The 26,861-nt window shown below is 45.0% G+C and overlaps 1 protein-coding gene across 11 annotated transcripts in view; it reads right to left on the bottom strand.

Annotated features, from left to right (window-relative positions):
• Positions 1-26,861, bottom strand: part of LOC126298824 (solute carrier family 41 member 2-like) — an 874,873-nt gene that overhangs the window by 354,980 nt on the left and 493,032 nt on the right. The window contains exon 1 of one of the 11 annotated variants that reach the window (XM_049990295.1): positions 24,052-24,194. The exons of 7 other annotated variants lie outside the window; for them this stretch is intronic. The gene's annotated coding sequence lies outside the window, so the exon portion shown is untranslated. Of the gene's footprint in view, positions 1-22,953; positions 23,032-24,051; positions 24,195-26,861 lie in introns of those variants that run through there. 3 more of the 11 variants (XM_049990302.1, XM_049990299.1, XM_049990303.1) reach the window with 3 other exon arrangements.

Below are 26,861 nucleotides of genomic sequence, written 5' to 3'. Positions count from 1 at the left end.
AGGGAGGTCTCGAACCTCCGCCGGGACCAGCCGCACAGTCCCTGACTGCAGCGCCTGAGGTCGCTCGGGTAATTCCGCGCTGCTACAGTTTCTGTTTTTCGGACTGGCATGTAAGTATGGTATTCAAACTTTAGCCACCAGCAGATTCTGATTACACCGATGTACAAAGACGTATACTTTTGAACAGACAATTTTATTTTCATTTCAAGGTAATGCTTCCTTTTGTGTCATTTGGCCTATTGTTTCATTACTGCTCCCCTTGAATTTCAGTCCACATACGTTCGCAGACAGGCTGATGGGGAGTACTATTGAGCATTTTATATATTTTTATTAACATCAGCGGAAAAATAGCATAAAAAGACACGTGTGGAATTGTAAGAGGCAAAGTACCCGAGCATCGATTAACAAGGTCTGAAATTTTATGGTGCAAAATTTTAAATGACGTAAATGCAGACTTCATATATATACAGAGTGAAACAGGATTCCACTGTAAATGTGTCAGGGGTGGTAATAAGGACAAAACAAAAAACTGCCTAGTAAACATAGGCTCTAAAACGCATACCTTAAGATCTCTGAGTACTTGCCCAGAAGTAACAAAGTTATACAACTGCTCAGTTGTTAAGGCGAGCATTCCAGAGTCCATGTTTACTAGATATTTTTGCCTGTTTTAGTCCATATTACCACCTCTCAAAGTTTGTTGATGGAATTCTGGTTCATGCTGTAGTTCAAAAAGAATGTCCGTATCACGAACTACTATGTTTTGAAAACATCGATCGCTGCACCACGGTTCGGTTGTCGGAGGAACGAATACATCGTCTAGTTTATATTTATTGCCTCTTGATGTTGGTTGTCTTAAGTTTGCTTCGATACCGTCACACATTATAAAATGATTGCTCTTCAGCAGAGATCATTGTGCGTTATCAAGTTTGCGAAGTGTAATTTCCTGATTACAGTGCGAAGACGTTTCTGATTGAGGTACCAAACTGATCCTCCGAATGAATGGAACACTCGAAGATGCTAGCGACAATTTATAAACGCAGAATGCGTATGAAAAGAAAAGAATCCTGGCCTCACTCGTATTTTCAATGAAAATTTCGCCCGAATTCAAACAGATTTTCAACAAAAATCTGTTCGTCGTGCCAGTTGGGATTACAACTGCTTACAACAATTTGGCGTGTTTTTTGATGCTGGTTGGTTATGAAGGCACACTCGTTACAGCTGTTACAGGCTCTGCGTCATGAAGACAAATTCAAACATATGTCATTTTCTGACAAGCTTCAGAATGCTATTGACAAGGAAAACACTTTCGCAAAACGCATCGTTATCAGCGATGCTGCGACATTCCACTTTAATGGAAAGATAAACAAACACAATATTCGAGTTTGGAGTTTACAAAATGTTCAAATGTGTGCGAATTCCTAAGGGACCAAACTGCTGGGGTCATCGGTCCCTAGACTTACACACTGCTTAAACTAACTTATGCTAGGAACAAAACACACACAATGCCCGAGGGCGGACTCGAACCTCCGGCAGGAGGGGCGTCACAATCCGTGACATGGGGCCTCAAACCGCTCGGCCACTCCGCGCGGCTTGGAGTCTACAGAACCCATATACACGCACTAGACATATACGAGGTTCACTCAAAGTCAATCTGTTATGTACGATATCCCACGCATCTGTTAAAGGCCCATTTTTCCTTGATGAAACACTGCTAATGGTCAGCAGTAGCTTGCTATGTTACAAAACTGTTTGTTTACGAGGCTGAACGAGGACAACTTCATTTTTCAATAAGTCTGAGACATGTTTATCCGACGATGGGAGGAATTCGAGTATCGATGTGATATTGTCGGTGTCGCTGGTGAAGAACATATTGGGAGATGCTTTTTAATAAGTACATTTCTTTTTGAAACACGCTGTCTTTTATCTTGAGTAATGCGTGATACCAGAGTGTTTACATTATTTCGTTCAGTCAGTATCGGACTTCAAGTGGCACGGCTACTAGGAGCGACGTTTGGCCCTTCCGTCTCTATTGCACGTCACTGACCGTTTAACAAATGGTTTCCTAGAGTGAGCCCACAACATGCGCCGTGTGGTCGCCGCGGTTTTGAGTGTGCAGCCTTCGCTTGGTATTCCGCGCCTGTGACGGATCCTGCAGATAACAGGCGTCATGCATTCCACGTTCTCCGTTCGGCTAGCTAGCGAGACGCGGCCAGTCATATCGGCCCGACAGGTCGTGTTTCAGTGCGACTCTTAACGGCCTTAGCATTCTCTCTTTCGAATCACACATGCCGACCGTGTCCTACTGGACTGTCCGGTTTATGAGTCCTTGATGGCAGAGGGAAGACAGCAGCTTCAGGGCACTGCTGTTCAAGAGGCAGCGCACGACGAAGGCAAATTTGGCTGCTTCTGCGCAATAGCGGCAATTTTCTCAGGTAGTCCCCGTCAAGGAAGGGAACGGTTCTATCCCAGGATAAGAACAAACTGAATGTAGGGTTATAAGCACAGTAGAAACTGTCAGGTTAGCTTCGGATCCGAAGTCGAGTTGTCTTAAAAATGCTGAAAAACTGTCAGAGTAATTTTCGCTTCGTCAACATATGCTAAAAACAGAGACCAGTCACTTTTTTTGTTCTTTGTTCCATTTCCTGTCAATGTTTCACTTTTTGTTGCTACAACTTTTCTTTTGTAAATTAGGTGAAGGAAAGTTTTGAATAGGTTGATTAGTAATATTTAAATGCCATTAATTTCTTTGAAAATAAAAGTGCGGAGATCACTATCGACAGTCGACAAGGAACGAGATCAAAATAATGTAATAGGTACCTTAAGAAATAACAATAAATACATCTACAAATTATTTACGAAAACTGCCGCATAAAAACATGTAGTTCTGTTCATCTGCATCCCGAAGATTAGTATGATGCAACTCTCCACATTCGTCTGGCCTGAACAATACTCTTTTCCTTTACGTAACTATTATAATCTACATTCAGTTGAAACTACTTACTATAGTCAAGCTTTGGGCTCCCTCTATAACTTCCCCTGCCCCTTCCACATTTTGCTACATTATCAAATTAATGATTGCTTGATGCCTCAGAATGTGTCTCATCAATCGATCCTTTTTTTTATAGTCAGATTGTGCTACAAGTTTCTTTTTTCTACCAAATTGATTCGGTATCTGTTCATCAGTTATCCGAGATACCCACCTAATCTTCATAATTTTTCTGCAACACCAAATTTCAAAAGCTTCTACTGCTCTTGTCTTGTTTATCGACTACGTTACATGTCCATAGAAGGCCACACTGCAGATAAATGCTTTCAAAAAAGACAACACTTAAATTTACAGTCAGTGTTAACAATTTTTTTTTTCATAATTTTTCTGGCTCTTGTCAATCTGGATTTTACATCATCTCTATTTCTACTGTCATCAGTTATTGTGCTGTACGAATAACTCAACTCATCTAATTTTAGGGTCTTATTTCCTAACCTGATTCCCGCAGCATAGACTAATTTAATTCAACTACAGTCCATTCTGTTCAATTGGTGTTCCAAATCCCTTGCCGTCTCTGACAGAATGCTGTTGAAAATCGGTTTGAATTCGGGCGAAATTTTTTATCGAAAATACGAGGGAGACCAAGATTCTTTCCTTTGCACATGAATCCTGCGATTAAAATTGTCGCTAGCATCTTCGAGTGTTCCATTCATTCGGAGGATCAGTTTGGTACCTCGGTCTGAAACGTCTTCGCACTGTAATCAAGCAATTACGCTTCGCAAACTTGAGAACGCACAATGACCTCTGCTGAAGAGGAGCCATTTTATAATGTGCGACGGTAACGAAGCAAACAGAAGACAACCAACATCGAGCGGCAATAAATATAAACTAGACGATGTATTCATTCCTCCAACAAGCGATCCGTGGTGCAGCGATCGATGTTTTCAAAACATAGTAGTTCGTGATACGTACATTCTTTTTGAACCACAGCATGAACCAGAATTCCATCAACAAACTTTGAGAGGTGGTAATATGGACTAAAACAGGCAAAAATATCTAGTAAACATGGACTCTGGAATGCTCGCCTTAACAACTGAGCAGTTGTATAACTTTGTTACTTCTGGGCAAGTACTCAGAGATCTTAAGGTATGCGTTTTAGAGCCTATGTTTACTAGGCAGTTTTTTGTTTTGTCCTTATTACCACCCCTGACACATTTACAGTGGAATCCTGTTTCACTCTGTATATATATGAAGTCTGCATTTACTTCATTTAAAATTTTGCACCATAAAATTTCAGACCTTGTTAATCGATGCTCGGGTACTTTGCCTCTTACAATTCCACACGTGTCTTTTTATGGTTCAAATGGCTCTGAGAACTACGGGACATAACAGCTGTGGTCATCAGTCCCCAAGAACTTAGAGCTACTTAAACCTAATGAACCTAAGGACATCACACACATCCATGCCCGAGGCAGGATTCGAACCTGCGACCGTAGCAGTCTAGCGGTTCTGGACTGAAGTGCCAAGAACCGCTCGGTCACCGCGGCCGGCATAGTACTTCGTGATATGTGCATGTAAATACCCGGACAGCAGCCACCGCACACGCTCCGGCAACACACTTTTGCGGTCCATTGGACTTTTCATTCAGTTTTCTATTTTAAAAGTCTTAACACCTGTATGTAAACATCTGTGTTATGCTGTATGGATGGTCAATCAATTATATATATTTAAAATGTCATCGGTAAATCCCAAAGTTTTAATTTCTTCTCCATGAACTTTAATTCCCGTTTCAAATTTCTTGTGGTTTCATTCGCAGGTGATTCGAGGTATACCGATGGAATAACACCTGGGATAGGCAAGAACCCTACCTAATTCATCAACTTCTGAACCATAGCTTCCCCTTCATGTCCTTCGACTCCCATAAAATGCAGTCTGGATTCTGTACAAGTTGTAGATAACGTTTCGTTCCCTGTATTTTGTCTCTGCTAATTTCTCAGTTTCAAATAATGTATTCCAGTGAACAATGTGAAGGGCATTTTGTTGTAAATCTACAAACGTCATAAATATAGGATTGCCTCGCTTGTTCCTACATTTCTCCGGAACCTCAACTTAACTTCATTGTGGGTCGGGTTTTAACATTTCTCCATTTGTATGTAAATTATTCGTGGCAGTATTGTGCAAGCATGACTTATTAAATTGATGGTTTTGTAATATTCACATCAGTCAGCATCTACCTCATACCTTGCATGCCAGGTAGAGTAGTATTTAATGGTTAACTCTCCCAAGGATCTCAATAATTCTGAGGGAGTGTCGTCTACGCCGGGTGTTTTGTATCGATGTAGGTCTTTCATTTCTACAAAATTATTTTCGGAACATCGTATCTTTCTGATTATTTTCCATCTACCTCCTCTTCCTTTTCCGTTATATTCGTCTAACGTTACCTGTCGGAGGACGGATCACCTCTCATCCATTTCACAGTGCGGGTACGATGGAATTTAATCTACGATACTTGAGTGTGACCCCCACCTCTACCTCCCTTGGTGGAAAAATACAACAGATAATATTTTTTCCCAATACTAAGGTTTTAATACCCTACCCCTGACTCAAGCGGCACTAGACATGCGAGCGTTGGCGACCTCGGGTGCAACTAATGGGGGGGGGGGGGGGGGGGGGAAGCTCTATAAACATGTGTGGAGACCATTAGCTACTATGATAGCCATCTTCATGTTAACACTATTGGAGATATTGTTACAAATCCTTTAACTCTCCTCATGACTTAATCACTGTCTAAGGAACTCGTAATATCTGCTGTTGCTGCGCTGGGATTTGATCACTTCCAGAAAGCAGACGCTATTGTAATGTGAAGATGATGATGACTTAAATGGCATGTACCAATGATATTAAATGTACTTTTATGTAGTATAGTCATGACAAATTCAGCAGACAGTTCGAGCGTCTATCACTTGTCGGCACTCTAATCATGTCACTGCCGTTTCATGCAGGAAATCCAAAAATCCAAGAGGATAGAGAGCAGTAAATACAAAAACCCAAGAGGACGCTGGTGGGAAATTCAAAATGATTCCTTATTTCTAGATTTCCAGAAGGATTTTGACACTATCACACAAGCGACTTGTAGGAAAATTGAGTGCTTATGTCGCCTCAGTTGTGAGACTGGATTCGTTATTTCCTATCAGAGAGGTCACAGTACGTAGTAATTGACGGATTCCCCAAAGGTAGTACTATAGGCCATCTGCTGTTCCTTAACTATATAAATGATTCAGGAGACAATGTGAGCAGCAATCTTAGGGTGTTTGCAGATGATGCTGTCGTTTATCGTCTAGTTAAGTCATCAGAAGATCAAAACAAACGGCAAAATGATTTAGAAAAGATATCGGTATGACGCGAAATTGGCAACTGACCCTAAATAAAGAAAAATGTGGAGTCATCCACATGACCCCTAAAAGGAATCCGTTTAACTTTGGTTACATAATAAATCAGTAAAATCTAAATGCCGTTAATTCAACTAAATACCTAGGGATTACAATTACGCACAACTTAAATAGGAAAGAACACACAGAAAATGTGGGGAAGGCTAACCAAAAACTGCGTTTTATTGGCTGAACACATAGAAAATGTAACAGATCTACTAACGAGGCTGCCTACATTTCGCTTGTCCGTCCTCTTTTGGAATACTGCTGTGCGCTCTGGAATCCTTACCAGATATAATTGACGGAGTACATTGAGAAAGTACAAAGAACAGCACCACGTTTTGTATTATCGCGAAATAGGGGAGAGAGTGACACTGACATGGTACAGGATTTGGGGTTTACATCATTAAAACAAAGGAGTTTTTCGTTGCGCAAAATCTTCGCAAAAAATTTGAATCACCAACTTCCTCCTTCGAATGCGAAAATATTTTGTAGACGTCGACCTAGATAGGTAGAAACGATCATCTCAATGAAAAGAAGAAAAATAAGAGATTGCACGGAAAGATATAGGTGTTCGTTTCTTCCTCGCGCTGTTCGAATAATAGAGAATTATTGTGAAGGTACTTCGATGAACCCTCTGCCAGGCACTTATGTGTGATTTGCGGAGTAACCATGTACATGTAAACGTAGTGCAAGATCATGGGAAATTTAAAAAAATTCAAATATTCGAAAGTAAATTTAAAAAATTCAGTATGTGTGAACTAGCTCACTTGTGATAGTGGCCAGTTGAAGCCATGTTCGTAATTTCCGAATATCTTGCTCCGATTTCGAAAGTATGAGTGAATGTTGAAAAGGAATGCCTCTGAATTTTTTAATTTTGTTCTCAATATCGGTTGAAGTATTACATATCATGCGAATTACTCGGTCGACTTTCCCACTTTGCTGACTATTTGTAACCCCTCTGCCACTAAAGGGCTCCGAACTGCAGCGAGTTACGTGTCTGTGTTTAATGTAACAACGTTGGTGCGTGAGAAACAGCGTGTTGTAATCGAGTTCCTAACCGCAGATAACATGCTTCCATTTGGAATCTACTATCAGTAAACAACGAAATCCAACTTGAAGATAGAATACAGTAGTGACTTCTGAACGTCGAAGTTAAACGATCCACACCTTAAATTTTTCTTGTTTTGCTGACAACACTGCACTATTGGCATTAAGACAGATAAATTTCAACAACAAGAGGCGAAACTTAAGAGAGTAAGTTTCAGAATAGGCTTAAAAATCTAGTACAATACTCGTAAAACTAAAACAATTTATAGCGAACGTATCGCAAATAAGATACATTGGTATGTAAAACTTAGGGACGAAAGTAACATACTGAATTTTTTAAGTTTACTTCGAATATTTGAATTTTTTAAATTTCCAATGATCTTGCGCTACGTTTACATCTACATGGTTACCCCGCAAATCACACATAAGTACCTGGCACAGGGTTCATCGGAGTACCTTCACAATAATTCTCTATTATTCCAATATCGAACAGCGCGAGGAAGAAACGTAGCTCAATGAAACTTGGACCATACAGAGGAAGAACTGCTACAGTATAGTACAGAAAGCAGGTGAAGGAAATACGTAATGAAACGAACGGAGATGATATTATTATTCAAAGACAATAATTACATTGAAGTCACCGCGATTTAGGACGATACTAAGGACAAAAAAACGCGGAACATGATTCTTCATGTGGTTGATGAAGTGCATGGTGATGATCACGAACGGTAATGCATGCTACATCTACATCCATACTCCGCATTCACCTGTCGGTGTCTGGCGGAGGGTACCTTGAGTATCTCTGTCAGTTCTCCCTTCTATTCCAGTCTCGTATTGTTCTTGGAAAGAAAGATTGTCGGTATGCCTCTGTGTGGGCTCTAATCTCTCTGATTTTATCCTCATGGTCTCTTCGCGAGATATGCGTAGGAGGGAGTAATATACTGCTTGACTCCTCGGTGCAGGTATGTTCTCGAAACTTCAACAAAAGCCCGCCCCGAGCTACTGAGCGTCTCTCCTGCAGTCTTCCACTGGAGTTTATCATCTCCGTAACGCTTTCGCGATTACTAAATAATCCTGTAACGAAGCGCGCTGCTCTCCGTTGGATCTTCTCTGTCTCTTCTATCAACACTATCTGGTACGGATCCCACACCAGTGAGCAGTATTCAAGCAGTGGGCGAACAAGGGTACTATAACCTACTTCCATTGTTTTCGGACTGCATTTCTTTAGGATTCTTCCAATGAATCTCAGTGTAGCATGTGCTTTACCGACGATTAATTTTATATGGTCAATCCATTTTAAATCACTCCTAATGCCTAATCCCACATAATTTATGGAATTAACTGCTTCAAGTGGCTGACCTGATATTTTGTAGCTAAATAATAAAGGATCTTTCTCTTCCTATGTATTCGCAGCACATTACACTTGTCTACATTGAGATTCAATTGCCATTCCGTGCACCATGCGTCAATTCGTTGCAGATCATCCTGCATTTAAGTACAATTTGCCATTGTTACAACCTCTCGATGTACTACAACATCATCCGCAAAAAGCTTGAGTGAACTTCCGATGTTATCCACAAGGTCATTTATGTATATTGTGAGTAGCAACGGTCCTACGACATCCCTGCGGCACACCTGAAATCGCTCTTACTTCGGAAGATTTCTCTCCATTGAGAATGACATGCTGCGTTCTGTTACCTAGGAACTCTTCAATCCTGTCACACAGTTGGTCTGATAGTCAATATGCTCTTACTTTGTTCATTAAACGACTGTGGGGAACTGTATCAAACGCGTTGCGGAAGTCAAGAAACAAGGCATCTACCTGTGAACCCGTGTCTATGGCCCTCTGAGTCTCGTGGACGAATAGCGCTGTGCAACGTGCTCCCATGCTGGCCACAAGACTGGTGCGGAGTTATTGTGGTAGGGCGTTCCATTTCTCCACTAGCGCGGTTGACAGCTGCTAGATAGTTTTTGGTGCATGTGGAAGAATTGCAGAGCTTCTCCCAACGTATCCCACACGAGGTCAGTGGGATTTAAGTCGGAGGAACGGGCAGACAAGTCGACGGGCCGAATATCCTCTCCTTCCAGACGCACACGGGGAAGGAGCACCGTGTCACAATAACGTTGACCGATGAGTGTACCGTATTCAAAGGGGCAGTACACACACGCAAGATTATGCCTTTTTTACATCGTAACACTTTGACTACCAAAACGATTTTGTCTGAGAATGGTGGACGTATCGTGATGTGGCGAGAGGTGGAAATACGTGATGCTCCTTGGAGTTCTGTCGAACATAATCATTTTGGTTCAAAATGGCTCTAAGCACTATGGGACTTACAGTCCCCCAGACTTAGAACTACTTAAACCTAACTAACCTAAGGACGTCACACACATCCGTGCGCGAGGCAGGATTCGAAGCTGCGACCGCAGCAGTAGCACGGTTCCGGACTGAAGCGCCTCGAACCGCTCGGCCACAGCGGCCGGCAATCATTTTGTGGTGTAGGGAGACATTATGTGGCATGGCCGTACTGACTTCCAAACAGTTGATCACGGTACCCTTACAGGTCAATGTTGTTGTTTCGCTGTACTTTTCAACGTGCGTCTTTACAGGGGTGCCCTTGGCCCGGACTTCATTTTCATGGATGACGATGGGTGACTGCATCGAACAGAGCAGATGAAGATGCTCTTTGAACGAGGGGATATTCGGCGAATTGACTGGCCTGCCGGTTTTCCCGACTTAAATCCCATCGAGCACGTGTGGGATGCGTTGGGAGACGTACGCAGGCACCGAGGGACATCCAGCAGTTGTCAGCCGCACTGCTGAAGGAACAGAACGCCCTGCCACAACAATTCCTTATCACACTCGCGGCTAGCGTGGAAGCACGTTGCACAGCATGCTTTGCCGTCCGTGGTAATTCCGCGCTCTATTAAAAAACCAAATCCCGCCTTTTGTTATGTCCAGGGCACCATCACGAACAGCAGTGACTTCTGTGTAGTTATTGTCTTTAAATAGAAATGTCATTTCTGACGTTCTCATTGCGTATTACTCTCAGTTACCTTCGGTACTATAGTGTAGCAGTGCTGTCTATGTATTGTTTAAGTTTCATCAAGGTGTTTTACCTGGCAGCGAAGCATCAGGCGAAACGTATTTTCGTCCTTAAGTTTTGCGCAATCAGAATGTAGTCTTACAAACATATAATGAGTTCACAGAATGAGATTTTCACTCTGCAGCGGAGTGTGCGTTGATATGAAACTTCCTGGCAGATTAAAACTGTGTGCCCGACCGAGACTCGAACTCGGGACCTTTGCCTTTCGCGGGCAAGTGCTCTACCAACTGAGCTACCGAAGCACGACTCACGTCCGGTACTCACAGCTTTACTTCTGCCAGTATCCGTCTCCTACCTTCCAAACTTTACAGAAGCTCTTCTGCAAGGTTCGCACATCCCCCAGGCTGTGGCTAAGCCATGTCTCCGTAGTATCCTTTCTTTCAGGAGTGCTAGCTCTGCAAGGTTCGCAGAAGAGCTTCTGTAAAGTTTGGAAGGTAGGAGACGGATACTGGCAGAAGTAAAGCTGTGAGTACCGGACGTGAGTCGTGCTTCGGTAGCTCAATTGGTAGAGCACTTGCCCGCGAAAGGCAAAGGTCCCGAGTTCGAGTCTCGGTCGGGCACACAGTTTTAATCTGCCAGGAAGTTTCATATAATGAGTTACGTATTTTGCGCAGTCAGCCGACATCGACTGTGTGAGAGGCAAAAGAAATAAAAAGTATTTTGAAAACGGCAATGTACAGTTTTACTGAACCAAATATGCTTCCTGAATCTAAATTTCCGAAGTGTCTGGAAAGGATCTCTTATAGTCGTGTGGCATAAACAATTCTGAGTTAAGACAGAGAGATATTAACTTCTACTGTGAAAACCGTTCAGACAATGAGGGTTGCTCAACGAGCAATGAAGAGATGCGTGCTGGAAATCTCTAGGATAGGTGGACAACCTAGAATCACAGGCGTGATGATGACTGCAATGAAAATCAAATGAAGGTGAGAGGGCATGTAGCCAAGCGAATGAATTGTAAAGAGCCTAAGGAAATACTTAAGTGTATTCCAAGAACCCCACGCCTTACCGCAGTAGCTACACCGGTTCCCGTCAGATCAACGAATTTAAGCGCCGTCGGGCTTGGTCGGCACTTGGATAGGTGACCATCCATGCCGCCATGCGCTGTTGCCATTTTTCGGGGTCCATTCAGCCACGTGATGCCAACTGATGAGCTACTTGACCGAACAGTAGCGGCTCCGGTCAAAGAAAACCATCATAACGACTGGGAGAGTGTGTGCTAACCACAAGCTCCTCCTATCCACATCCTCAACTGAGGATGATACAGCGGTCGGATGGTCACGATGGGCGACTTGTGGCCTGAAGACGGGGTGCAATTCCAAGAAACAAGAAAACCGTGATAATTTGATTTGTAATTATTCCACAATCTCAATATATTTTGAACTTAAAACATTGTCCTCCGTTAAGGGGTGTGCAATTTTCACTTTTATTGGCTATTGGTCAATTTATACTTTTAGTCATTATCAAGTTACATTCAGTTAATTGCCATGGAAATTGCCCGTCGGCTTCTGTCTCGGGTTCTGCGGCCGATTTTCATTTGATGATTTTTCTGACGTTCCGCCAGCACGAATGGCTGGGACTGTCCAAGCTTAAACCCTCCATTACTAGTGGCGGACTGGAACGTGAAGCTTTGACAATGCCAGCGAAAGGTCAAAAAATTCATCAAACAAATGTGGCTGAAGGATTCGAGACAGAAGCCGACAGGTAATTTGTCAACAAGTCGCCTACGAAAGCCTTAACAATTTCGAACCTAACCTGTATGTAACATGTAACAGATTTAACATGCGAATCAAGTTCGATGCTCGTGCGTGGAAGTATGTAGACTCTTAACATTCACGTTAGTCTTTATACGTGCCCCCTTAAGTGGGGCAGGCCGGAAGGGCCGTGCGGTTCTAGGCGCTACAGTCTGGAGCCGAGCGACCGCTCCGGTCGCAGGTTCGAATCCTGCCTCGGGCATGGATGTGTGTGATGTCCTTAGGTTAGTTAGGTCTAATTAGTTTTCAGTTCTAGGCGACTGATGACCTCAGAAGTTAAGTCACATAGTGCTCAGAGCCATTTGAGCCATTTGAGCCATTTGAACCATTTGAACCATTTGAACCTTAAGTGGGCTGATAGATTTATTTACATGTTACATCTAGTTCAAAAATGGTTCAAATGGCTCTGAGTCCTATGGGACTTAACATCTGTGGTCATCAGTCCCCTAGAACTTAGAACTACTTAAACCTAACTAACATAAGGAAATCACGTACATCCATGCCCGAGGCAGGATTCGAATCTGCGACCGTAGCGGCCACGTGGTTCCAGACTGTAGCGCCTAGAACCGCATGGCCACACCGGCCGGCGTTAAATCTAGTGCAGCATGTTACATAAAGTTTATCTGACTGTTGCTAGATGACGACTTAAAAGTCGAAATCAACCAATATGAAATAAATTTGAAAATTGTACAACCTGAACAGAAAATATCTTCATTTCTATATCATTGGCTGAATAGCGGATGTAGTTGTTACCTCTAAGAGCCCATCTCCAGTATGCTGGACGAGGTGGATGACAAAAATAACAAAACTTTCGTTAGTGTACTTTTGGTGAACACGGAATGAGGAATGCTGACTGTCTCCAGTTCTGGTATGGAAAATTCCATCTGTCTGGGATGCCTCAGGCACGTTAATATGTTCTCGCCATACACAACTTGAGATCTCTTCGGCTCTGCGGAGTCTGTTAACCTTGGTTTTTGGCAGTGAGCTGCCGCTGGTGACCGACATTCTCACAGGATGCCGATGACGCCAGAGAGCAGCAGGGCTGCACTCTTAGCGCCGTACAGTCGCTTTCACTTCCGCGTAAACTTACGCTACGCAGCCAGTTGTTTCATTCCTGCTCTTAAAACGACTCGTTGATACGAGCATTTCCATTTTGTATTGGCAACGAAATGTATTCATGTAATGACGTGATGCGCGTGACACCAGGGAATATTACCAGAAGATCCGAATCCAAAATTAGGTACGAAGTGTAAGTGTAACACTCTTTAAGTTTATGAAAATATGTCCTTCTCCTTTTACGATATATGCGTTCAGTTTCATTGGATGGTGCGCTCTAAGAAAGATTAGGGTTTTAATATCTCATCGGCGACGAAGTCATTACAGACGGAATACCACCTCCAATTCGACAAGGATTGCGAAGGAAATCGACCGTGCGTCCAGAACCTGACTCTGGATGAACGAACGATCGCGCGCCTGTGTGTGTGTGTGTGTGTGTGTGTGTGTGTGTGTGTGTGTGTGTGTGTGTTACACCTCCACACCACCTCCAAAACGAATGTACCGATTTCAACCAAACTTGCTACACACATGACTTACTGTCTAGAAATCGTCGCTGTGGGGGTAAAAAACAGCTATCTATCGAAGGAGTGGGTGTGAAAGCAGTGCAGCCGATGCCGCGCGAAAAGCTGTAATTTAGTCATTCACCATTTGAGAATGAGAGTACTCAGAGACTTGCAACAAACTTTACACACAATTTCAACGAAACTTTTTCTCGCTGACACTGCTCACAAAAAGAAGAAACGAAAAAGTTTATCGCTACTAGATGTTCCCTGTTCATGCTGTAAAAATTGCTGCATGAAGAATGACGTTTTAATTTACCCCTTGTTTACTGCTAACTGTATTAGCGACACATTTTGCAGACAGTATTCACATATACCACTGCGTGTAGCAGAAAAATTAAATAACTGTACGACACACAGTTCAGGAGACACGATGTTATAAACAGTGAGATGCAAGACGTTTAAATTTATTACGTAGTTGCTGTTAACAGTACTCACAACACTTTTTGCAGATGGTATAACAACTTCCGCTGAACATAGCTACCAAAATATATCATCCTGCGACACACAGTTCAGCAGATATGACGCTAGATACTGAGATACGTGAAAAAATGCCGCATCATGCATGACATTTAAGTTTATTACTCCTTCACTACTGACTCTTTCCGCAAGAAATGTAGCATACGTTCACCAAATACACCATGGAATGTATTATTGTACAGAAAATAGTTCACAAGATATGATTTCATAAAAACTGAGCAGCGTGCAAACGAAAATGCAGGGCGAAATTCGCTAGAGGTACAAATGAACAGATGTAAGACAAATATGTTAAAATATATAAAATATTTTAAATGCATTTGACATTTGCGTATGTGGGCAAAGCCATGGGTAAGAACCTCATCTTAAAATCCTGGAATGATTTTAAACAAATTTTCTATTAATGTAAATTACAATTTGGAAAGATTGGGACAAATTTGATAACATGGAGAGGGAAGAAGTGGGAGGAGGAGAAGGAATGACAGTGAGGGGGAAGGAGAAGGTGAACACAGGTAGTGGTGAAGTATATATTGAGGGGTGGGGGATGGTGAGGGGTGGGAGATGGTGAGGGGTGGGAGATGGTGAGGGGTGGGGGATGGCGAGGGGTGGGGGATGGCGAGGGGTGGGGGATGGCGAGGGGTGGGGGATGGCGAGGGGTGAGGGGTGGTGAGGGGTGGGGAGAAATTGGGTGGTGAGAAGAGGGGGGAAATGGGGGTGGCGAGGTGTGGGGGGGAAATGGGGTGGCGAGGTGTGGGGCGGAAATGGGGTGGCGAGGTGTGGGGCGGAAATGGGGTGGCGAGGTGTGGGGCGGAAATGGGGTGGTGAGGGCGGAAATGGGGTGGTGAGGGCGGAAATGGGGTGGTGAGGGCGGAAATAGGGTGGTGAGGGCGGAAATTGGGTGGTGAGGGCGGAAATTGGGTGGTGAGGGCGGAAATTGGGTGGTGAGGGGGTAAATTGGGGGTGTGGGTGTGTGGGTGAGGAAGGGGGATGAGGGAGGTGTGGGGGGTGAGGAGTTTTGGCAAGTGATGTGTGTGGGGTGCAGTGGGGTTGTGAAGGGGTTAGGGGGTTGAGAGCATCCATGTGGGGCATGGAGGTGTGAGGACAGTGGTGTAGGGGTGGAGGGGTGAGAGCAGTGTTGGGGTGGTTGGAGGTGTGAGTGGAGTGGAAGGGATGGTAAATGGGTGAGATCAATGGAGGTGGTGGAGAGGTGAAAGAGTAGTGATGGGGTGCAGGAGTATTAGCAGTAGTGAGGGGGTGCAGAAGATACCGCAGCCGTTCTAAACAGACAGTCTACAAGACCATCGAGAACATCGAATTTGCTACAACAGCTGGAGACAAGAAGAATCGTATTCCAGTTAAGTCTGTCGCTGCTCAAGCCCTGCTGGATGGTCGTGTTGTTTTTGTGAGCTGCAGACTGAATTTTAGTTTAGATATAGGAGGTGTAAAGGTGGAAGCAATAGTGAGGGGGTGTAAAGGTGAGAGCAGTGGTGAGGGGGTGTAAAGGTGAGAGCAGTAGTGAGGGGGTGTAGGGGTGAGAGCATTAGTGAGGGGGTGTAGGGGTGAGAGCATTAGTGAGGTGGTGTAGGGGTGAGAGCAGTAGTGAGGTGGTGTAGAGGTGAGGGCAGTAGTGAGGGGGTGTAGGGGTGAGAGCATTAGTGAGGGGGTGTAGGGGTGAGAGCATTAGTGAGGGGGTGTAGGGGTGAGAGCATTAGTGAGGGGGTGTAGGGGTGAGAGCAGTAGTGAGGTGGTGTAGGGGTGAGAGCAGTAGTGAGGTGGTGTAGGGGTGAGAGCAGTAGTGAGGTGGTGTAGGGGTGAGAGCAGTAGTGAGGCGTTGTAGGGGTGAGAGCACTAGTGAGGGGTGCAGCGGTGGGAGCACTAGTGAGGGGTGCAGCGGTGGGAGCACTAGTGAGGGGTGCAGCGGTGGGAGCACTAGTGAGGGGTGCAGCGGTGGGAGCACTAGTGAGGGGTGCAGCGGTGGGAGCACTAGTGAGGGGTGCAGCGGTGGGAGCACTAGTGAGGGGTGCAGCGGTGGGAGCACTAGTGAGGGGTGCAGCGGTGGGAGCACTAGTGAGGGGTGCAGCGGTGGGAGCACTAGTGAGGGGTGCAGCGGTGGGAGCACTAGTGAGGGGTGCAGCGGTGGGAGCACTAGTGAGGGGTGCAGCGGTGGGAGCACTAGTGAGGGGTGCAGCGGTGGGAGCACTAGTGAGGGGTGCAGCGGTGGGAGCACTAGTGAGGGGTGCAGCGGTGGGAGCAGTTGTTTGGGGGTGTAGGGGTGGGAGCAGTTGTTTGGGGGTGTAGGGGTGAGAGCAGTAGTGAGGGGGTGTAGGGGTGAGAGCAGTAGTGAGAGGGTGTAGGGGTGAGAGGTTGTGAGTGGGTATAGGGGTGAGAGCAGTTGTGAGTGGGTGTAGGGGTGAGAGCAGTCGTGAGGGGGTGTAGGGGTGAGAGCAGTCGTGAGGGGGTGTAGGGGTGAGAGCAGTCGTGAGGGGGTGTAGGGGTGAGAGCAGTTGTGAGGGGGTGTAGGGGTGAGAGCAGTTGTGAGGGAGTGTAGGGGTGAGAGCAGTCGTGAGGGGGTGTAGGGGTGAGAGCAGTCGTGAGGGGGTGTAGGGGTGAGAGCAGTCGTGAGGGGGTGTAGGGGTGAGAGCAGTCGTGAGGGGGTGTAGGGGTGAGAGCAGTCGTGAGGGGGTGTAGGGGTGAGAGCAGTCGTGAGGGGGTGTAGGGGTGAGAGCAGTCGTGAGGGGGTGTAGGGGTGAGAGCAGTCGTGATGGCGTGTAGGGGTGAAAGCAGTAGTGAGGTGGTCTAGTGGTGAGAGCAGTTGTGAGGGAGTGTATGGGTGGGAGTGGCGATGAGGGGGTGTAGGGGTGTGAGTGACATTGAGGGGGTGTAGGGGTGCAAGTGGCAGTGAGGGGGAGTAGGGGTGCAAGTGGCAGTGAGGGGGAGTAGGGGTGCAAGTGGCAGTGAGGGGGAGTAGGGGTGCAAGTGGCAGTGAGGGGTTGTAGGGGTGGGTGGTGATGAGGCGATGTAGGGGTGCAAGTGGCAGTGAGTGGGAGTAGGGGGTGCAAGTGGCAGTGAGTGGGAGTAGGGATGGGAGTGGTGGTGAGGTGCTGTAGGGGTGTGAGCTTTGGGAAGGGGTGTGGTATGAGAACAGTGGTAGGGGGTGTAGGGGTGAGAACAGTGGTAGGGGGTGTAGGGGTCAGAGCAGTTGTGAGGGGGGTCTAGTGGTGAGAGCAGTTGTGAGGGAGTGTAGGGGTGAGAGCAGTTGTGAGGGGGTCTAGTGGTGAGAGCAGTTGTGAGGGAGTGTACGGGTGGGAGTGGCGATGAGGGGTGTAGGGGTGGGAGTGGCGATGAGGGGGTGTAGGGGTGGGAGTGGCGATGAGGGGGTGTAGGGGTGGGAGTGGTGATGAGGGGGTGTAGGGGTGGGAGTGGCGATGAGGGGGTGTAGGGGTGGGAGTGGCGATGAGGGGGTGTAGGGGTGGGAGTGGCGATGAGGGGGTGTAGGGGTGGGAGTGGCGATGAGTGGGAGTAGGGGTGCGAGTGGCGATGAGTGGGAGTAGGGGTGCGAGTGGCAGTGAGGGAGTGTAGGGATGGGAGTGGTGGTGAGGTGCTGTAGTGTTGCGAGCAGTGGCAAGGGGGTGTGGGGTGAGAACAGGGAAGGGGGTATAGGGTTGAGAGCAGTTGTGAGGGGGTGTAGGGGTGAGAGCAGTTGTGAGGGGGTGTAGGGGTGAGAGCAGTTGTGAGGGGGTGTAGGGGTGAGAGCATTTGTGAGGGGGTGTAGGGGTGAGAGCATTTGTGAGGGGGTGTAGGGGTGAGAGCATTTGTGAGGGGGTGTAGGGGTGAGAGCAGTTGTGAGGGGGTGTAGGGGTGAGAGCAGTTGTGAGGGGGTGTAGGGGTGAGAGCAGTTGTGAGGGGGTGTAGGGGTGAGAGCAGTTGTGAGGGGGTGTAGGGGTGAGAGCAGTTGTGAGGGGGTGTAGGGGTGAGAGCAGTTGTGAGGGGGTGTAGGGGTGAGAGCAGTTGTGAGGGGGTGTAGGGGTGAGAGCAGTAGTGAGGGGCTCGGAGGGGTTAGAGCTGCAGTGAAGGTGGTGAGGGGGTGATGTTCGGTGTGATTGGTGTGTGGTGGTTGTGGGAGAGAGTAAGAGAGAGAGAGAGAGAGAGAGAGAGAGAGAGAGAGAGAGAGGAGAGAGACAGACAGAGAGAGAGAGAGAGAGCGCATGAGCCTTGCTGTGTCAATAGATTGCCAGAATCCATGATTGTCAACCCACAGCGTCAACTCATGGAGATCGATACCAACAATACCCACAGGTGCGCGTTTCTAGCGTGTAGATACCGCTGTGGAGGTTCTTACATACCCAAATCCCCCATAACGTCATGACCATCTGCCTATTAGCGTGTTAGTCCAACCTTGGTGCGATAAAGAGCAGCAATTGTCCGTGCCATCGATTCGTCAAGTCGCTGGCATTTTTCTGAGGTATGTGGTACCAGATGTCTACATACAGGCCACACGATTCACGTAATTTACGAGTCGGTGGCGTCAGATATATCCCCAGCTGTGTCCTATAGGCTTCAGATCAGGTGAAGTTGATAGTCAGGACATCAAATTGAGTTCGCCATCAAACACCTCAAACCAATGGAGCATGAGCCAGGCCTTGTGAGATCGACAACTTATCCTGCTGGAAAGAACCATCACCGTCAAGGAAGGCATGGAGACATGTAGGTGGCCCAGCTGAATGCTTGTCTCCTTCTTCCCTCCATTCCGTCACCCTACAGCCTAATACTGCCCTCACTGGCCAGCGTCCATGGTGTGGCGAGTGTTCCGAGCAGCCGTTCGCCTGTAAGACAGGCACGACTACCGACCTCGTATACCAAGAAACGTGATTCATTCGACCAGGCCAGAAGTTTACACTGAATCACGGTACAGTCTTGATGACTTCTGTTCAAGTGTTTGGCTCTCCCACCAGGTAGGATTAAAGAAAGACAGCGAAGCATTTCACAGGGTGCGGCTAGATGTGTTACCGGTAGTTTCGATCAGCATGCAAGTATTACGGAGATGCTTTGTGAAGTCAAATGGGGAACACTGGATGGAAGACGATGCTCTTTTCACAAGGCACTATTGGGCAGATTTCGAGAACAGGAATTTAAGGCCGACTGCTGAAAGATACTGCTGTGCCCAACATCCATTTCGTATAAGTACTGTGAAGATAAGTTGTGAGAAATTAGGGCTTGAGTGGAGTCTTTCAGACAGTCTTTTTTTTTCGTGCGTTTGCGAGAGGAATAGGAAAGGTAATGTCTATAGTGGTACAAGGTACCCTCAGCCATGCACCGTTCCGTGGTTTGCGAAGTGTGTATGTAGATGTAGAACCCGTGGCCACTGCACTTGTAGCTGATCAAGTCTTTGAGTCAACATGGAACACGTACTGACCGTCGTATCGGAACTCGATGTTCGCTGAATGACGTTTCCGAAACACCTGTGCCTGAATCAACATCGTACTCTGTCATTAAACCTACCAAAAATCGCGGCCTATTCTGCGTTGCAGAGAGGACAAGCCTTCGTTTTCCACGTTCTGTGATGAGGCATGGAAGTCAAAAACCTTATCGCCTACCCGTGTTTTCACCGTCATTCAATCATTTTCCATAGGGCAGTAGGACGCGAACAGCTGACCTGTTTCGGCGTTTCCGAGATGCTCGTTGCATGGCGCGGGGCCACAACAGTCTGCCTTTTGTAAAAGTCGCTTATGTCAGTGGGTTTCCCCATTCGTGGCCGTTATCGTTTCATGTATGTTTCCCCATTCCGCTTATATGCTCCCCGTACAGTGTCACGTATCCGCAACTGCACCAGGCGGCATTCAGTTTCGCGGTGGACAGTGGTCATAACGATTTTAGCACACCCTCTGATGACGCAAGCAGCACCAACATGCCTGCGCCGCCTACAGCTCATACAGAACAAGGTGCTACGTATCACAAGCTGCTCCGTGATACACATGCACCGCGGATCTTCACTACGAAAACGAAAACCGCCTCGAGACTCTCTCGGAGGTGTTAAAAAACAAAACAAAAAAACTAGCCACACGACTATACAGGAATTCAACGCACACTAGCAACCCCTTCATCCTAAATCTGTTGAACTACGATCACAACCATAGACAGAAGCATCATCGCTCAAAGATATTCCTTAGCAGAAACGCTTAGCCACCTACGGAAAGATAAAGAAACACAATCAACGCAAATATCGGCGAACCTCCGCATCTCAACAAAGCTGACTGGAACTCTCAGATGAACCAACACAGTTGCAAAACCGGCAAAAGCAGGGAACACATACTAAGCGCAAACAAAACCAGCACGAACTTCACCCTGCACGATCGATTTATGATCATTCGACTACTCGTATGGCAACCATGCCATATATATATATATTATGTTCTTTACATTATCTAAAAAAGCACTAACAACTGTATACCAATAAGACTGTAATAATGACACGTCTTTGCTGTTAGATTTAGAAGCATCCGGCCCTCCTTACATTTCAAGGCGGTGAGTTACTCTGTGCTGTTAATGAAATAAGTAAGTAATAAATAATAAATAAAAATCGTGGCATGTTTCGGGTACGCAGACGCTGCAGCTGGCCCAAGAGACGTCGTCGGTGCCCAGCCTGAGCAGTACCTCTCATCGATGCAGTGACACACTTTTATGACTAACCTACACTGTGGCATTAGTACCAATAACATTACCCTCGCATGATCTGTCGCAGAGAACAAGAAAAGTCGCTACTGCTTTATTATCTGTTTGGACTGTCGCAGAGGTTTTTTCCACTTGGCACTCGCCTTGGCACTTTTTTTTTCTTTGCGAATACGGCTACATGCTCGGAATTTACTGGTTGCTATTTAAGACACTGGTTTAAATCCAGTAAGAAAAAACATCTTCGTCTGTAGTATTTCTCATGTAACTAAGGCCACACCTATACTAATATTTTATTTTTCTGCACATGTTGCCAGATTTAAATTAAAAGCCGGCCGCGGTGGCCGAGAGTTTCTAGACGCTTCAGTCCGGAACCGCATTACTGTTACGGTCGCAGGTTCGAATCCTGCCTCGGGCATGGATGTGTGTGATGTCTTTAGGTTAGTTAGGTTTAAGTAGTTCTAAGTTCTAGGGGACTGATGACCTCAGCAGTTAAGTCCCATAGTCCTCAGGGCCATTTGAACCATTTAAATTAAAAATCCATTTGTGGACTATAAGGAGTTGTTCATATTTTACTCCTTTTTCTGAATGAAACCTTTCCTTCTGCGAAATTTGAGTTAATATTTATCTTTGGTTATCCTATAAATTTGAGGCAAAAGAAGCATCTGGGTTTTCAGAAATAAAAAGTTCTGCGAGAATACCGTGTAAAATCGCTAAGTGGACCTAAGGCTTCCAATCAGTCCCTTGTTGACTAGCCTGGTGCGGCAGTTGAAGATAGCAAACTAAGATTAGGTGGACAACCTGCCCCGACTACTTTTTAGTTGTTACAGACGTTGGGGCCGGTTGTCACGGGTTATTTACAGGGGAAAAAATTGTTTATAAGTTTATTAAGAATAGAAAATTCATATAATGGAACTGATATCACTAAAACATATTTAGGACCAATATTGATTCTGAAGTAGTCATTCCAATAAGCAATTAGAAAAATGCGCTACATCAGTCTCTTCCGAGAGCACTCTCCCAGTTTTCACGTGTATAAAAGTTCTTTGGCCTTGGGATAAATGATTCGTGAGCCCACTTCTCAAATTGGGTCCATTCTTTCATCAGATGTACTATCCGCAACAATTATATCAGCTCTCTGGGCTGAAGTAACACCAGTTTCACCAATGAGATTAAATTTATGAGATTAAAATTTATGTTTTGTGAGGACTGTTGTCAAATTATTGATAAAATATTCATCTCTTGTTATGTTGATCGCCTGAGGTTTCCGTAATGAAAGAGGCAGTGTGCCCTTTTAAAAGAAGTCAATGAAACCATTTCCAGCACATTTATTATCCTTTAAAGGTTTAGAATATTTGCCACGAAAAGATCGTAGACCAATGTTTTGATTTCTTTTGACATTAAACCGAACTAAACGTTGGGTGTTTTATGAATATATTGCTTCAATTCAGTCTCGTCATATATATACATAAAAATTATTTGGAAAATAATTAAAGATCGATGAACGCTGAAATAACTTTTCATAGTCAATTTCATCTAGGGGAACTTTCTTACAGTATGTTGGTACAGTTACATAACTGATATAATAATCAGACGCAGCTTTATGAAATCAATCCCTCCTTTCTAATGTCTCCGTTTGCCTAAGTCACATGTTACAACGACATCCGAGAGTATTGTGACAACCAAAGCCAAACATACATTTAAGACAGAAACCAGGCTGGAAAAATAGACGTTGAACATAACGCGCACACTGACACTGAATAATATTGTGCAACTGTTCTAAAATAATAAAAAAATAGTTGTGGTGTAGACATTATTGAATACAGAATAAATAATGAAAGTTAATTACATTAATAAATGTGTACTTACAGCTAGAAAAACACGAAAACGCCGTAAGATCCAGAAACCTGTCGCCAGGAGGTCGAGACTGCGGGCACCCTACCGACCCAGAATACGGAGATCATACTGTGGTTTGAGTTCAGACCGCTAGGAAGCAGCAGCGCCTTACAACTAAGACTTATGACGGTACCGCTTCCCCCTCCTCTCCCCCCTCCCAACCCTACATCCACTAATCCATTATGGAACAGTAGTTCCTTACCTAATATGTTACGGGTTATTTAGATGGGAGCAAAAAATTGTAATTGATAAAGCACTAATACATATTTAAGACCAGAATGGACTTTAAGTGTAATTCCAATAAGTAATTAGAAAAATTCAAAACATTAGTCACTTCCGAGAGCACTCTCCCGATTTTCACATGTATAAACGTTCTTTGGCCTTGGGATAAATAATTTGTGACCCACTTCTCACACTGGGTAGAGCTTGTTCTCTATCTGAAATGTATATATTCACGTTATATCAGCTGTGTATAAAAGTTATTTGGCCTTGGGACATATAAACGGTGAGCCCGCTTCTAACACTGGGACAATATTTCCGTAGATATACTGTCAGCAACAATTCTATCTGCTCTCTGCGCTGAAGTAATGCCAGTTTCGCTCATGTTCCAAATTTCATGAGGTTACAACTGGTGTCCCTCGAGAAACGATTCAACAGTTCAGCTGAAGCTAGAAGCTCATGCCAACCGGGTCGCCTCCGGTTTCCTCAATGAACAGAGTAGGGAGCCCTAAAAAAGTCAATGAAGCGTTCGTCTGCTGCACATGAAGATTTAGAATATTTGTCACGAAAAGATCGTAAGCCGAAGTTCTGATTTCTTTTGGCATTAAACCTTTCCAAATATTGGGTACTTAATGAATATATTGCTTTAATTCAATCTCGTCATCAAAGCCGAACATACATTTAAGACAGAAACCAAGCTGGAAAAATAGACGTTGAATATAACGTGCACACTGACACTGAATAATATTGTGCAACTGTTCTAAAATAATAAAAAAAAATAGTTGTGGTGTAGACATTATTGAATACAGAGTAAATAATGAAAGTTAATTACATTAATAAATGTGTACTTACAGCTAGAAAAACACGAAAACGCCGTAAGATCCAGAAACCTGTCGCCAGGAGGTCGAGACTGCGGGCACCCTACCGACTCAGAATACGGAGATCATACTGTGGTTTGAGTTCAGACCGCTAGGAAGCAGCAGCGCCTTACAACTAAGACTTATGACGATATCCTCCGCCCACTGCTTCCCCCTCCTCCTACATCTACCAATCCATCATGCAGTAGTAGCCACTTACCAAGAAGATATTGGGGTTGGTTGTTACGGGTTATTTAGGTGGGAGAAAATAAAATATTTATTGAAGGAAAATCAGACAGTGTTACTGATAAGAAACTGATACATATTTAAGATCAATTTAAATATTAAAATGGCAATTTCAGTAAATATGCAAGAAAATTACCTCCGTAGGCACTTTAGAGCGCAGTTTTATAATTTACACATATACTAAAGTTATTCAGTTTTGGGGTTCGTAATTCCTGAATCCACTTCTTAGACCTGATTCATTTTCCTGAGATTTACTGTTCTAAATTTATTGAGGTAAAAAATTATATCGTACGAGACTGTTACCAAATTAGTAAGAAAATATTCAACATACACATAAGTTAGGCGGAAGTTAGAAGCTCGTACCAAACTGTTCGCCTCTGGTTTCCGCAACGAAGCAGCTTGGAGTCGAAAAAGAAAAAAATAAATCCGAAGCAGTTATCTCCAGCACACCCATTATCCTGCCAAGATTTAGAACATTTAATAGAAATCGCCATGCAAAAATCATAAGCCAATGTTTCGATTTATCTTGGCGTTAAACCGTAGTAAATATCGGCTGTTTGAAGAACGTACTGCTTTAATGTATTCTCGTCATCATCGGAATAAACGTGTTCAGTTTAGAAAATAACTAACGTTAAGGAAAGGCGAAGTATCTTTGAATCGTAAATTTACGAATTGATAATCCTCCCTTTTAACTACCTCGCTTGCCCTAGTCACATGTGATAATCCTTTCCGAAATTTTTTTAACAGCAAAATCCTAATACACGTATCAGATAAAATCCAAGGTGAAAAAAAAAAGCCAAAATGTCCCACAGATAGCGCTTCATCTGATCAGAATAGCAATAATTAGCATAACAAAGTAATACAAAGCAAAGATGATGATATTTACAGGAAATGCTAAATATGTCCACCATCATTCCTCAACAATAGCTGTAGTCGAGGAATAATGTTTTGAACAGCACTGTAAAGCATGTCCGGAGTTATGATGAGGCATTGGCGTCGGATGTTGTCTTTCAAAACCCCGTGTCATTCCAAGCATGTGTGTCAATTTTTACCTCTCTATCTACATTATTCCGTGATTTATTAAGTTTTTAAATTTATACAGACTTTTTGATCACCCTGTATATTCTGGGTCTGTAATATCTGGATAAGTATAACGTTATTTCATTTGTAGTTGCAATAATCACTTGTTATCTGAAGATGGCCCAAGAAACAAAGCCTGTTCGTGATCAAACAAACAGTATTCGCAGAACATCAGGAAAGCGCTTCCCTTTTAATATGTTCTATCTCCGAGAAATGCGTAGTTTTCGTGATAATTTTCGGTACGATGACGAAATACACTGCCGGAAAAAATGACTGCATATGGCACCAGGAGGAAGGCAGATGAACTAATAATGGTTTCAAGGCCGTCTCCAACAGAGGGCGTGGTGGCATAGCTACTAGAGTACCAACTGTGCCTACCCTTTAATAGGTAAAGCTCACAGCCAGAAAGCTGAGCGTGGTGCAAACGTGTGAAGCAAGGAGGCAACCATGCCACGGAGGCGCACCGTTACTTCCTCCAGCCAAATGAGCGAGTTTGAAAGGGGTCAAATCGTGACCTTCCGAGTGGCGGGATGGTCCTATCGGAGAACTGCCACACAAGCTGGACGTGCTGCGTCAGTTGTGCAACGATGCTGGTATCAGAGGTTACGTGAACATTCTCACACCCGTAGACGAGATTCTGGATATCCACGCAGCACACAATCCCGCCAGGATCGTCGTGTTGTAAGAGCAGCAGTGGCAGATCGTACAGCTACCACAGCACAAATGAAAGGGCTTTTGAGACCAGACGTGTCAACACGAGCTGTTGCGGACCGGTTACTAGCAGCGGGACTTCATACACGCCGGCCGGCCGGAGTGGCCGTGCGATTCTGGGCGTTACAGTCTGGAACCGAGCGACCGCTACCGTCGCAGGTTCGAATCCTGCCTCGCACATGGATGTAAGTGATGTCCTTAGGTTAGTTAAGTTTAGTTAGTTCTAAGTTCTAGGCGACTGATGAGCTTAGAAGTTAAGTCGCATAGTGCTCAGAGGCATTTGAACCATTTTTTTGACTACATACACACACGCCTGTAGGCCGTCGTACACTTACGCAACAGCATCGACGTTGACAGCTCGACTGGTGCCATCAGGGGATCACTTCGTTCAAAATGGTTCAAATGGCTCTCAGCACTATGGGACTTAATATCTGTGGTCATCAGTCCCCTAGAACTTAGAACTACTTAAACCTAACTAACTTCAGAACATCACACACATCCATGCCCGAGGCAGAATTCGAACCTGCGACCGTGGCGGTCACGCGGTTCCAGACTGAAGCGCCTAGAACCGCACGGCCACACCGTCCGGCCTCGTCAATCAACAACTCTTACAGGCCTGCTGAACATGTCGAGAAGGCGTGGCAAAACGTATCCCAGGACAGTATTCGCCATTAGTACGATTGATTGGACGCCAGAGTCACCGCCTGCAGTGTCGCACGTAGAGGCCACATATGGGTGTTTCAGCATGGTTCGATTCCTGATACCTCA

This window comes from Schistocerca gregaria, chromosome X, assembly GCF_023897955.1.
Source record: "Schistocerca gregaria isolate iqSchGreg1 chromosome X, iqSchGreg1.2, whole genome shotgun sequence".
Lineage (NCBI taxonomy): Eukaryota > Metazoa > Arthropoda > Insecta > Orthoptera > Acrididae > Schistocerca > Schistocerca gregaria.
Note: the sequence above shows the minus strand (reverse complement) of the source record. Positions and strands in the feature narration are given on the sequence as shown.